Raw genomic sequence first — 12,896 nt, forward strand, 5'->3', positions numbered from 1 at the left:
AAAAACCCAAACACTTGAATAGTGGCAATTAATTGATTTTAAAAGGCTTTAAAAATGTATCTGATTTCCTAACATGTTAACTTCAAATGCATTTTCATGAAATATTCCCTATCAACTGAAATGTTACATGCATAACACCGGTCTGCAGCATAGGGCTGTGAATACTGAATGGGTTTCCAATGCAGATCTCCAACTCAGACAGCTCAGCGCTCAGCAGGAGCTGACATCCTTCTCTGCACTTTTTGCCGTGCACAATCAATATTGTATATACAAAGGAACAGGAATTTTATCTGTGTTTGGTAAAAAGTAATCCCAACTTTTGAGCATTCCTAAAATTCTTCAGCAGAGGGAGGACCCGCAGAGCTGCTTGTCACAAGGCATTTCAGGCAGATTTCATTTAAAGATGATGCCGAGCCCGTGTCCTGGAAACTGCTCCCAGTTAATGAGATATAAAAAAATTCCTAACAAGACTGAATCACTGCCGGAAAGCAACTTCTCCAAACAGGAAGACAATGATTACAAAAATATACATGAACTCATTGAACAGGAATCTTTTCTGGGCTCGCCTTTCTCATCCAACTACAGCATATCTCTGCTGCATAAGAGAGCTCGGATTTTCAGAAGGCACATGGATTTTTTTCTGAAATAAATTCATAGCTTCTCAAAATGTATTCAGTGGGGTAGCTAAGAAGCTGTACAGTCTGAACTGGGAAGAGTGCAGATCCTGTTACATTATTATTAATTAACCCCTGACATATCCCATCTGAGATGGGGCCACGTCGCCTGAGATGTTATCCAAATTCCCAGACACAAAAGACTGAAACAACACTGTGGTCAAAAGCTTTTGTATTTTCAGTTAACTGCCAAAAAGTCAGCACATCGATGCTGTCAGACTAATCAGGCTTTAAAAAGAAGTAATTCCCTACCACGAACGCCAATAGTAAACTACGGCAATGGAGTTTTAATGGATGCAGCAGAAATATCTATAACATGAAAGCACCGTGCTGTGTGGGCAACAGAAATCATGCATTCACATCCCAATGTCAGTGTCTGTTCTTCCAAGCTTTGATGTGTGTGTGTTCTAGGAACAGAATGACATAAAACCCCAATGTATTAATCAAACGCTGCATTGCACTGTCCTAAGCAAAAGCTGCTAAATTCTTTGGTTGTTGGGTAGTTATTCTGGCAGTAGCCCAGGCTTCTGGTTTTTGTGTTCCTTATTTTGCAGTTAATTCACAACAATTTGGGTCAGAAATTTCTACCAGCTCCATTCATTCTTTGTCCTAAAAGGATCTGTATCTGGTCTACCTGGTGCTAATATTGGCGTGTCTTTCACTTGCTGTGATCATCTGGCAAACACGCCATTTGTTTTTCTCCTCATCACAAAGCTTTTCTTAAGGACACCTAGTACATCTGTCAGTTGATTATGACTTCCATAAGCAGCCTACACATTTGAAAAAGTCAGGTTATTTACAGGAGAAACAAATCCAGGATTCATCACAATATTGTGTGTAAACTGGTGGCCACTCTGAAGCTTCCCACCCCCTGGAAAAACCTCAATATGCTACTGCCAATGTAATTTATACAATGTACAAGTCTCTTTAAAACAGCCTAAATGTTTATCAGATCTTTCCCCAAGGCTGTAACAACTGGCCAGATGTTAGCCCCGTGTGTGTAGTGATGAAGGAACACCACGCCCCTGCTAACACAAGCTTGCTAAGTGGAAGCACTAACCCATCCTGCACTGGCTAGATTTTGCTGGAGTTTTGTATCACAGCAGCTGCAGATGTTGCTGAATGCTTCAAAACCAGTTTCATCCATTTTCTGCCTCAGTAGTGTTTCTATGACTCTGGAGCAGAACCCTATCTTCAGTGGGTATCCACCGGAAACCTATCTGCATCTCAGCTAACCCAGGGCTAATCTTGCTAAGCCTGACTTGCCGTGATCGTCTGAGAAAGCTGGTTGCTAAAAATCAGTCAATTACAACATATTAGGAAAAACTTCAGGATCTACAGGGAATGAAATATTCACACTTTTCTGATTCCTGTTTTTTTTCCTAGCTCTTGGGCTACTACAGCCACGTTCAGCACAGTCAGTGTGAAGTCCCCTGTAGCCACACACTGCTGTACTGAGGGCTGTAAGGCTTACATCCCAGTCCTGCTGGCAGTACCAAGCACCATTACTCAGTGCACATTTGCCCTGAAGATTCTTCAGCTGCATGCAAGCCGGTGTAACGTGCCCTAGAAGCCATCCTCAGTACCTGCTTTGAGCACACCCAGCCCTAATCCCACGACCACAGTACTTCAAAAACCAAGGACCGCACTCTTGGAGTCCATCTCCTCCCTCATGCTGTCCCCCCAGCTCCCACAAGACCAACTTTTATTTTCTCAGTGCTTGTAGAGCTCCAGTCTGATTAAATAAATATTTTCCTCTTTGGTGAACGTGATGAGAGCTTAAGATTTCCTATTACTCATGCCTTCAGTCCTGTTCTTTCCAGCACAACGGTGAACAAGAGCCAGAAAGGACAATAACAAGAATCCCACCAGGAGTGCTCACATGCCAGTGGGTCTGGTGGAGGAAGAACTAATTACCAACAGACATTTTCTGTTGGCCAAAAGACACAATTAAGTGCATTTTTGCTGCGTTACATTTGCACAGCTGCACTCACTCTCCATTCAAAGAAATCCTAGCAATCACCTGACAAACAGCTATTAAACACGTAGAAAGCTTCATTTTTCTAATACAACTTAAATGCAAAAAAGCTATGTAGTTTTAAGAGTACTTTAAAAAGTTTTTTTGTTGTTGCTTTTTAATGAAGAGCTAACAATCACAGCTCTTTAACTGACAAATCTAATCAAATATTTACTCCTACCATGACTCTAAGGAGGTTGACCTGATTTCTTAGCTCTCTTAAGGACTAAGGAGAAGCACAAAGAATAACTGAGACTCATCTTTAAACCCCTTAAGGAATGTCATGAATTGTAAAACAGGAACTGTAGCAGTAGCCTACCATTTTCCAGGGAAGCTTTATTTTAATTACTAGCAGAGGTCACAGAATCTTTCACCCTGTCTGATGTTCAGGATAATATCAAATGCCATTGTTTCCTTCTCGGCAGGCTTCTGTGATCTCACAGGCGGGTGGAACAGCACAAATACTATGAAGACCAAAATTTGCTTTTAATAACATCCTGGCCTAAACTGTCCACTCACTTTTCCCAGGGTCTTATCTGTTCAGCAAGTCACTACAAACTTCTGTGCTGCGATACAACAATAAAAGGACTTCCGAATCTCCCGTAACTTTCTCTGTTACTACCAAAGGAAGGACAATGTAATACAATTCAAATTTTGTAAACAATCTAGCCTGATAAATCCTTGTTTGATGTGCATCTTTAAAACGAGGACCTCCTGACCTGGTTTGGAGTACCAATGTCACCACCCCCTCTGGAGAGGAGCAGCTCCCAGCAGAGCCCTGCCCTGCGCAGCCGGAGCAGCGGGAGGCAGAGCTCACACTGGCAGTTCCCAGGCTGCAAGAAGCACGTGAGGGGGAAAGTGGGAAATGGAGCGTGAGGCCCTGACTCTAAATCTGAATGACAACCTGCATGCAAGGGACGTGGAAGAACCGCAGAGCCTTCCATTGACTGCTGTGCTGTCCCGGGCAAGCCCAGACTGCAGCTGCTAGGAACACTTACACTGTTCTTTCATGCCTGGTTTCCGAGTTTTATACAAAATACTTCCCAGCATCCCAACAGTGACTATCAGTGTCATGCTATTACATTCCTTAACAGATGGACTGTATTAAACTTTGTAAATTATTACTGTTAATTCCATCAGCATACAGTATTATTACACCCATTAGTGGCTGCTAATAGCAATGCAATTATTAGCTGCTTAGAATATCATTTTTCCTTACAGAAAAGATGTGAGTAATGCTTCAGGCTAAATCTCCAGTGTTGCAATTGGTCTGCTAGCATGAAGAATCAGCCCTCCTGGAAGCTGAACAACAACCAGACTTACTGTGCAGTAGGGCCCCAGCAGCACCTGTGACTGCACTGTTGGCTCTGCCTCAAGTTCTCATTTTCCTGCAACACCCAGCGATGAGCAAGTTGCATACAAAGGCGAAACATGCTAAACTACAGGTTCCTTATGGCAGCCCCTCATCCTGTCTTCATGGAGCAAATGAACCCATTGTTACACACCGTACCACAGCTAAGAACTTACATTTTCTACACAGTTAACAGCAGGAGGTTGTTACTTCAAAGATAATTCCACTCAACTAAGACGTGTACCCACAGAAGCCCCAAGCGGCCAGGTAGAGTATTCTGGTCTGTACAGAGAAGCAAAGCAATAGCAGACCCACCTTTATTGCTGACTGCCAGGATTTCTAATGCCATCTCTATTAGGATCCTGGGTTACATTTATGCACAGAGAATCTAATCCCAGTGACTGACCATGTAGTTAATGAGAGAGAATTCAGAGAAAATATACCTAGTAGATCGTATTAAGGTGTATGATTCTGTGATTCTGTACGTATGTCCTGCAATTAAGACCAACCGTTGAATGCGTGCAACATTTACGCTATGTTCTGTCTTGTACTTGTAGCACACAGGTGTGTAAATTGATGGTATTCTACCTAGTCTCAGGCATCTCACTACTCTATGCAATTTATAAGTCTTCTCCCATTGTTATCTGGGCTGACTGGATCTAGGATCCAGAAGGATAGTAAATTTATCGGGGTCATTCACATCAGAGATGCAGGAGTTAAGATAATGACTAGCGCCACTACGGCTGTGGAAAGTAATCTAAGATTCATGTTTTCAGATCAGAAATAAAAGGCCAAAAATCAGGGAGAAGTCCAGGTTCGTAAACAGCAGTTCTCATGTTGATTCAGAGAGTCAATACAAATCTGTGAATACACTGTCTTCGTGACAGATATTACTAGAAATATATTTAGAAAGTTTCTTATTTAGAAACTTATTTCTTATTTAGAAACTTTCTCAGTCAGCACAACCACAACTGACTTCAACCTGCTGAAATTTAGCAAGAAATGCCAATAACAAAGCTCCTTCATTTCTTAAAACAAACAAACAAACAAACAACCTGCATCTGACAGATATTTCATAGATCAGAAGGCACCGCACCTGGCACCTGGTAACAAATACTAGACCTCATCCTAATGTAAACAGGTTATTTGCAATTCTAAAAATTAGCAATTACTTCCATTTGGATCATGATTTAATTGTGTAGACAGATAAAGAACAACACTATGTTCATACATGGAATTTTAAAGGAACATATACCTAGATCTTATAGTACCCATGAAAAGATAAATCCTTGAATTTTAAAGACAGCCTACTGAATGTCCTGAATTGTGTACTGTAAAAGACAAACAAGAAAATTACCATGCTCCATACTCTTTTATATAGAAAAAGCATAAGAATTTAGATAATTAAAAGGTAATGTAAGAGGTAATGTTTGATACTGTTTGTTGGACAAGAATTATTTGTTAAAGTGTTTGCCATGAGTCTACTTTTACAAATTAAAAGACTTGAATAAATTGAACTCAAGAGTCTTAAAAAACCCTTTAGCTAGGCAGTTGTCTGACAGATGGATGTGTTAGCAGGGGGGAGAAAAACACCTCAGAGATGACTTCCTTCTACCCACAGCATGAGCTACCTCTGCTACTGGCCCAAACAATATAATAAAAACAAATCTAAAAACAAATATAAAAACCTTTCCTTGTAAATTTGCTGATGACTCAGAACAATGCTTGTTTAAGCTACCTAAAACCCAACAAGTGCGTTTTAATAAGCCTAATACAGAATGGCTGCAAAGCAAGCAAGCAGGGCCCCGGGAGACTGAGTGCCATGTTGTAGGCCACAGGTAACGAGGGAGGCACTTGGAGATCATCATCAGTAACCTCCCGGAGAGAGCTCGCAGAGTACCTAAAATGGCTGGTTCTTCCATTCGGTGCGTGCAAAGAACATAAAGGAAGAGCAGAAGGAAGGTTTTGCTTCTGACTATATACTGCAGTCACTATTATAATACTGAGAAGTGGACACGTGGATTTGCAGAGTAGGAGTTCAGTGGAGAGGCACCAACCAACGTGAGCCTGAAGCTGTGAAAATGAAGGACTCGGAGCCAAATCATTACTGAGAGAGAGGCTTCAAAGATGACTGGAGCACAATGGAAAAGTAATTAAAAGCAAAGAAGAGATAATAATAGGGAAGAGAATGAGCTTTTCAATCCCACCAAAACAAACAAACAAGCAAACAAAAACAACTATGACATCAACAGGCTGAAGTTAGACAAATTTAACCTCAAAATAAGATGAGGTTTCTACAGTAGAGGTAACAAACAGCAAGAGGGAAAATCTGTGACTTTATGATAATTCTGCAGCCTTCATGACAAGACAGGATAATTTCCCAAAGGATAAGCTTTTATTTTTATTATTTTATCATTATCATCATTATTTTTAGGGAAAAGCTCTATGATTTTGAAAAGAGAAGGTCAAGCAAGACACTTTTAGAAGTTTCTCTAACCTTAAAATCCATTCCAATGGACCTTATATAGACAGAGGTATTTACACATGCATCAAGACCAGGCCTGGTCTGGTGGGAGGTGTCCCTGTCCATGGCACGGAGTTGGAATTAGATGGTTTTTAAGGCCCTTTCCAACCCAAACCATTCTGTGAATCTAAACTGCTCCTAGAGAGCACAGGACCAAACCAACAGAACAATTAGAGTCAGAACCTGGAAAATTTACTCCTCAAGCTGTCTTGGCAAAGCAGCAAAATTCCCAGTATAGCAGGAGCTTTGCTGCTGGAAATGAGCTTTTGTTGATGCGGTTTGCGGCTCAGGGAGACAGTCCAAGCACAACACCAGGCGCAGATCGGGACGAGCTGTGCTGCATCAGCACTGGAGCTGCTACTGCCATGGCTGCTCCAGCATGGCACCAGCACCGGGGCTCTGCAGAACGGGCACAGCTGAGATAGCTCAGTGCAGGGCTCAACAAAACTCCTGCTAGCAGATATTCAGAACTCCTGCCTGCTCAGCAGGCAAGCACCTTCCTATCGATGAAGGATGTGAGATTTTGGGGATTAAGCAACTCACCTTAGATCAAAATTAATTCTTGCAGTGGAGCAAAGCAGAGAACTCAAATTCTCAGATTCCCAGTCTGGCAGCACCTCTGAGTAGCACTCCACCAGATCCAAATAACCAAGCTGATTTTCTACCTAATTAATATAAAATTGTCTTTCCAGTTCTCTGTCAGAAGGCTGTTTGTGGAACTGTACAACCTCTGGCATGCAATTTAGCAACGCCTGGTCTCCACTCCAATGTCTGCATTCAGTTCAGAGGGAGTGTCCCAAGAACAACAGAGAAAGAAGAGTTGGGAAGGCCAAAGGAGGGGGAAAAGAGATTAAGCATGAGATCACACTGTACCTTGGCAGAAAATAACAAGAGGGCATAAAACAAAGGTAGCCGATAAGAAACAAAGTAGAAATAAAGCACTCGATATATGCTCATTTGTACCTGCTAGATCCCCATATTATTCTAGCATGAAAATATGCCAGGAGTGAATTGAGTAGAGAGTATTTTCCTTTTGGTGACTGGCATCTGCTCTTGTAGCAAACTCATCCTAGAAGTCACTGTCATTCCAGATACTCTGGTCCTATAATGCTTTAAAAAGTATAAAAAGTACTTTATCCTTGATTAAATGCAATGCTGTCTGCTACCTTTGGAAAATTCTTCCAGTAAGAGCTGGAAGCTCTTACTGGAAGTTCCTAGCTGGCATGAACATCACATCAGAGTATGTTTCTCAGAGCCAAGAAACAGCCATTTTACTCACTACCTTGTTTTCTTCAGTTCCATATAAAGTCAAGGTTTCTGCAGGAAAATGACTCCAACAAAATACCCATGATAGAACATATTACTGTGGTGACAAACAGGAAAGAGATAAATGGCCATAAAGTAGAAAGGGATACCTAACATCACTTGCTGCCATCAAATTTTCAATTGAATACAGCATCTCTATGACTGTTGCCTCAATACCACAGTAGTTCAAGGGTGCTGCTGAGAAATCTGCTTGAAGTTTTACTGCCTCAGTTCTTACTCTCCTCATTCCTAGGAAAACAACATTTTCCAGCCAAGATGCAACTACTTCACAGAATTCAAAGCAAAAACATCCATCTGTATGCATAACAAATCTCTCTCCAAGTCCTACATGTACAAGTCAAATTCTTAACACACTAACTCATACTCAAGTGATTCATGGTGCTCATTTCAGAGACCTTTGTGAACTAAGGAACATCCCAAGCCGGTTTCACAGACAGTTTGAATGCCAGCATATCTGTGTTGCTGGTGATGCACAGGTGCACCTCTTGCTGTGTGCTCTTTTTCCAAAGAAAATGTTCGGTAATAACTGTCATACAAACCAGGTATCTATCTAAAGAACAATTACACCTGTATGACCCTCTAATGTAGCATGAGCATGTGATTAAAACCCGTCTACTTTATGCTCCAGGAGGTCATTTTAAACATTTAATTACCCACAAAATACTCAGGTAATCATATTTCTTTACCTTTAAAGCACCCAGTTCAGTAAAGAGACACTTGGGTGTTAACTGAGCAGACTCCAAAGTCCCAAGATTCCAAACTTTGTCAGGGAAAGCACCCTGACAAAGCAGACGGAAGAGAGGACTGAATCCTCACAGAGAGAGAATTAAGCACAATACCTGGTTGGAGCCTATTACAAATGTGTGACATCTATAGACTTGCCTCAACAGGCTCTTCTCCACTTCTCAAGTTTCAAACTGGTTTCTGCTGCATTCTTCCCAACAATTACTTTTTACTGGGGACAGGTGTAAGTCCCACCCTGCCCTTCTAGAAGTTAGGAGCAAACCCTCCACTTACAAAAATCTTACAAAAAATATTTCACCACTTAATCCATTTTCATTGTGATCTCAGTCCAGGAAAATCAAAAATTAAACTGGCTGAAATAATGTCATGATGTCACAGATTGCCTCACATTGCCCTATCACTACATCCCAATTGAAAGCGAGACCATGACAATGGTTTTGTTGTAGTACTTTGGTGCAGGGGTCATCAGTAATTTTATACCTCCCTTGTGGCTGATTGTAGTGCAAACATTTAAAAGATGGAAAAAAAAGGCAATGTATAAAAGATGAATAACAACAGAAGAAACAATAGTAACTATACAATGAAAATACAATATTAAGTTTTCCCTAAAACAGACTGTACCAAGAGAAGAACGTGTTCTACAGTGACAACCACGCAATGGAGTTCTTAACGCAGCTACACAACAAGAAAAATGAAGTAGCCCAGGTAGTTTACCATTCCACTGGAAAAAAAAATAAAAATTATTTTATGTGCACATCTGTGACAGGAAAAAACTACTTGTTTTAAGTACCTGTTGTGTGCTACTGGAATACATGCAATAGTTATATACACAAAGGCAGCTCTTGGTGGCAGTAATCTTTATACTAATATAAATGCCTCTAGTGAAATGTCATTCTAAGGTATTTTTTTTTTATCAGCCTGCTAAAGTTCATCACTAATACTTAGTGCAAGAAACACTCTACAGAATATTTAATTAAAACAAACAGGAAAAAGCTAAAGATGCTGTGCTAGGAAACATAAATCCTCATCAGCAAGACTGTACACAAGAAAACAATTTATATAGATAAGCCATTATTTTATAAGCACCTGCAAGATTTCACAAGTCCCTTTGCAGCAATAAGGAAGCTTTAATTGGTTATTTTTTCAAATTACTTGTTACGACTTGCTCTCCCTATTCACCATCCTGTACATCTTCTTAACATTCCTCCCTTTTCTATTGATGTCCAAATTGACTAAGGGATGGTTTCAAAACCACTGCCGAGAAGTTAATGCCTTGTGATGATGCTGCCATAGCAACTGAACTTGTGTTAGGGCTCTGTCAACTCCAGCTAATTGCTTTTACTATATGTCAAGCCTCTTATAAATACAGATATCCCTCTTGCCAAATTCAATCTTTTGAGTTTAAAAAAGCAAAGTCACCAAAACCCTGTTAGAAAGTTTTTTTGCATGAAAGTTTTTTTTTGTTGTTTTTTTTTTTTTTGTAGTTTATTATTTTATTTTATTGGATTATTTTTTCTGGAAGTATATTAATTCTAGATTTTTTGACCCTGTGCATGGTGTTGCGTTCTGTGCAATTACACATGCACATTTTTCATCAGGGAAAGATAGTCTGAATTAAGTCTGTGCTGCTCCTCAGCTGCATAGAAAAGCTGGCTGAAACATTTACTAATATCCCTGAGTTATACTTTTCATTTCCCCATTTCTACACAAACAAACTCCACATTAAAAACAATACAAACCCCAACAATGTTTGACATTAACTAATAAAACACATTTCTGAGCTCAAAGACAGGGAAACTGGAAAAAAAGTTCTAACCTCATTGTTATGCACTGATTCTCCAGAAGTGATCACAAGATCTAACATACTATATTAAGAAGTATTCGAGATAAAGAAGTGTATTGTTCCTCCGTGCATCTGCAATCAGCAACAGCCAAGCTCTGTCCTGTTCTCATCTATTCCTGGCAGTTTAAAAATGTTAGCTACACTCTCCAACTAAAACACGAGATTACACATACCCCTTTAAAAAATCCTGCTAGAGCTGTAATAATAGTACAAATATCCTATCCTGATATTACTGACAAGCTGTTCAGTCACATCACAAAGCTGTATCCCCTCCCCGAAAAGAGAACTACTCCCCTTCTAGTTCAGATCTGGTTTCACAGGAAGACATTTACCTTCTGGTAAGAATTCCTCAGTCTAACTCCATCCCTGCTCAGCCGGTGGGCAGACTCCCTTCACGTCCTTGCAGACCAGGAGCAAGGCGCCCCTGAATGCACCCAGCCCTCAGCCTCCCTCCTCCTCCTCCTCTTCCTCCTCCTCCTCGTCTTCTGCTCTCGCTCTCTCTCCCGCCAAGCCTGCACGCTGAACGCACGCCGGCACTGACTCGACCAGCTCCCTCTGAGAGAAGGAAACGGGGAAGATCCTGGCCCAGGCAGGGGCAGGGCCATCTCTCATCCATCACTTGTGTGTCACTGCTCGATGTTGAACATTTTTTCCCTCAGGGACAGGTGTCCACCAAGTATGAAACCAGCACTCTCTGGCTCTGGAAGTTATTAAATTTTACTTGCACGGCTTCTGAAGAATTTACACGGCCTCCTGGGTGTTAGTCTAGTTTTGTCAGAAACACTTAGCTATGCTGAGCTTGTATTCTGCTCTGATTCCGGCGAGGGCAGGAAGAGCACGGGGGCCGCTTCTCTCACGGGCACATGTATCTTGTGTACTGCCAGCACACTGCGGGTGAGGCCATGCCTCACACACATCCTCTGAGCCTTTGATGAATGCACAGCGTGCCCTGTCAAACAACCCTATTTGATCTCTTCACAGGTATATACCACAATCGAAACAAGCCCTGTGGTCTGCTGTATGTACCTGTCTGGCTGCGAGGGCAAACACAAGGCAAACCATCACAGCAATGTGCTTCTGCTGTTTTTTTTACCACTTAACCTTGGTTGGTTAGGCAACACGTTCATGCTTTCCAATTTATTAGAACAGCAGTAAAATTAAATACAAAGCAAATCACAGAACTAACAAGGCATGCACTAAATGCCACTGCTTCTGTGTTATGTAGCCTGCTGCTGCTGCGTTTTTCTGCTGTGTGAGGATGACAGTGCTGCCTGGGAGATGCTGGATGAGAGCAGCCGAGTTCTCTCCCAAGCCTATAAAATGTCCAAACCAGGAGGTGTGTGGTGATATGAAAACAGAGTGGTAATACGTGCTTCAGCAATTTTCCTTAACACACCACCAAAACCAAACCCTTTTGCATACATCACATCATCAGTCTTTGTTTAAACTACTTCCTTTATGAAAGCATTAAACATCTGAAATCACCTCGACCTTTACTACCAGTACAGGCTGCATCATCCAAATCTGGTAAGTGACACATTTTGTGGTACTTCCAGGATAATCACCTAGAAAACAGCCCTGTGAAATATTTCATTCAGCAGAAGAATACATTTGCCTTTCATTTAACACTTCTGAATGAAAGTAAAATATGTCTATGTTTGTTCTAAGAGATTCTCTACACAGTTCTTCGATCTCAAAGATGTACTGGTGTAAGAACACAGGACCAGATGCATGAATACCCTGCAGTACCTAAACTACATTCTGTACTGCAGAGAAGGGTGATGATTTCATGTGAGCTTCTAAATCTAGCCCTGAAATCAACACTTGTATAAACTCACAGGCTACTCTGGCTCACATTCTTTGCTGTTTAAATGCACACAGTTTCCTTATACAACCATGACAGCTCTCTCTCTCTAATTATTATTATTATTATTTATTTCTAATTTCTGAAGTCAAGATGTGAAGGAGAGAATTGGTATCTGAGTTAGGTGCAGCACAGATAAAACATCTCAAAATTTAAAGCACATTAAAGTACAGCATCTAGAAGCATTAAGTTTCCTTCCTATGAAATGCAACCTCTTAAGTATACTCACCCTCTTTAAAATAAGGGGAAGCTCAGCATAAATTACTATATCAAAACTGTTTAGAACTTGACCTTGCAGGCTGAAGTCAAAGGAGGCTTCTGGTTTCCTGGCATTTCTCTTTCTGGGTCCATCTGTTAAAATGGCATTATGCCACTGCTTACAAGGTGGCGTGCAAGTTTCAGCAGTGCTCAGGAAACAAACACAGGGCAGCCAGCAGCCCACCAGAACAGGAACTCAAGCTATGCACAGCCAGGAGAAATCACACAATGGCTTTTTATTTGCTATCGAATAGTAAGCAAGTAGCATTAAAAAAAATAAATAAATAAATAGGTA

At 41.0% G+C, this 12,896-nt stretch overlaps 1 protein-coding gene across 10 annotated transcripts in view; it reads right to left on the bottom strand.

The window, feature by feature from the left end:
- ABLIM1 (actin binding LIM protein 1) overlaps positions 1-12,896 on the bottom strand; it is a 186,583-nt gene that overhangs the window by 56,963 nt on the left and 116,724 nt on the right. The window contains exon 1 of one of the 10 annotated variants that reach the window (XM_035329708.1): positions 10,812-10,990. The exons of the other annotated variants lie outside the window; for them this stretch is intronic. The gene's annotated coding sequence lies outside the window, so the exon portion shown is untranslated. Of the gene's footprint in view, positions 1-10,811; positions 10,991-12,896 lie in introns of those variants that run through there. 10 annotated transcript variants of the gene reach the window in all.

The sequence above is a fragment of the Oxyura jamaicensis genome, chromosome 6 (assembly GCF_011077185.1).
Source record: "Oxyura jamaicensis isolate SHBP4307 breed ruddy duck chromosome 6, BPBGC_Ojam_1.0, whole genome shotgun sequence".
NCBI classification, from domain to species: Eukaryota; Metazoa; Chordata; class Aves; order Anseriformes; family Anatidae; genus Oxyura; species Oxyura jamaicensis.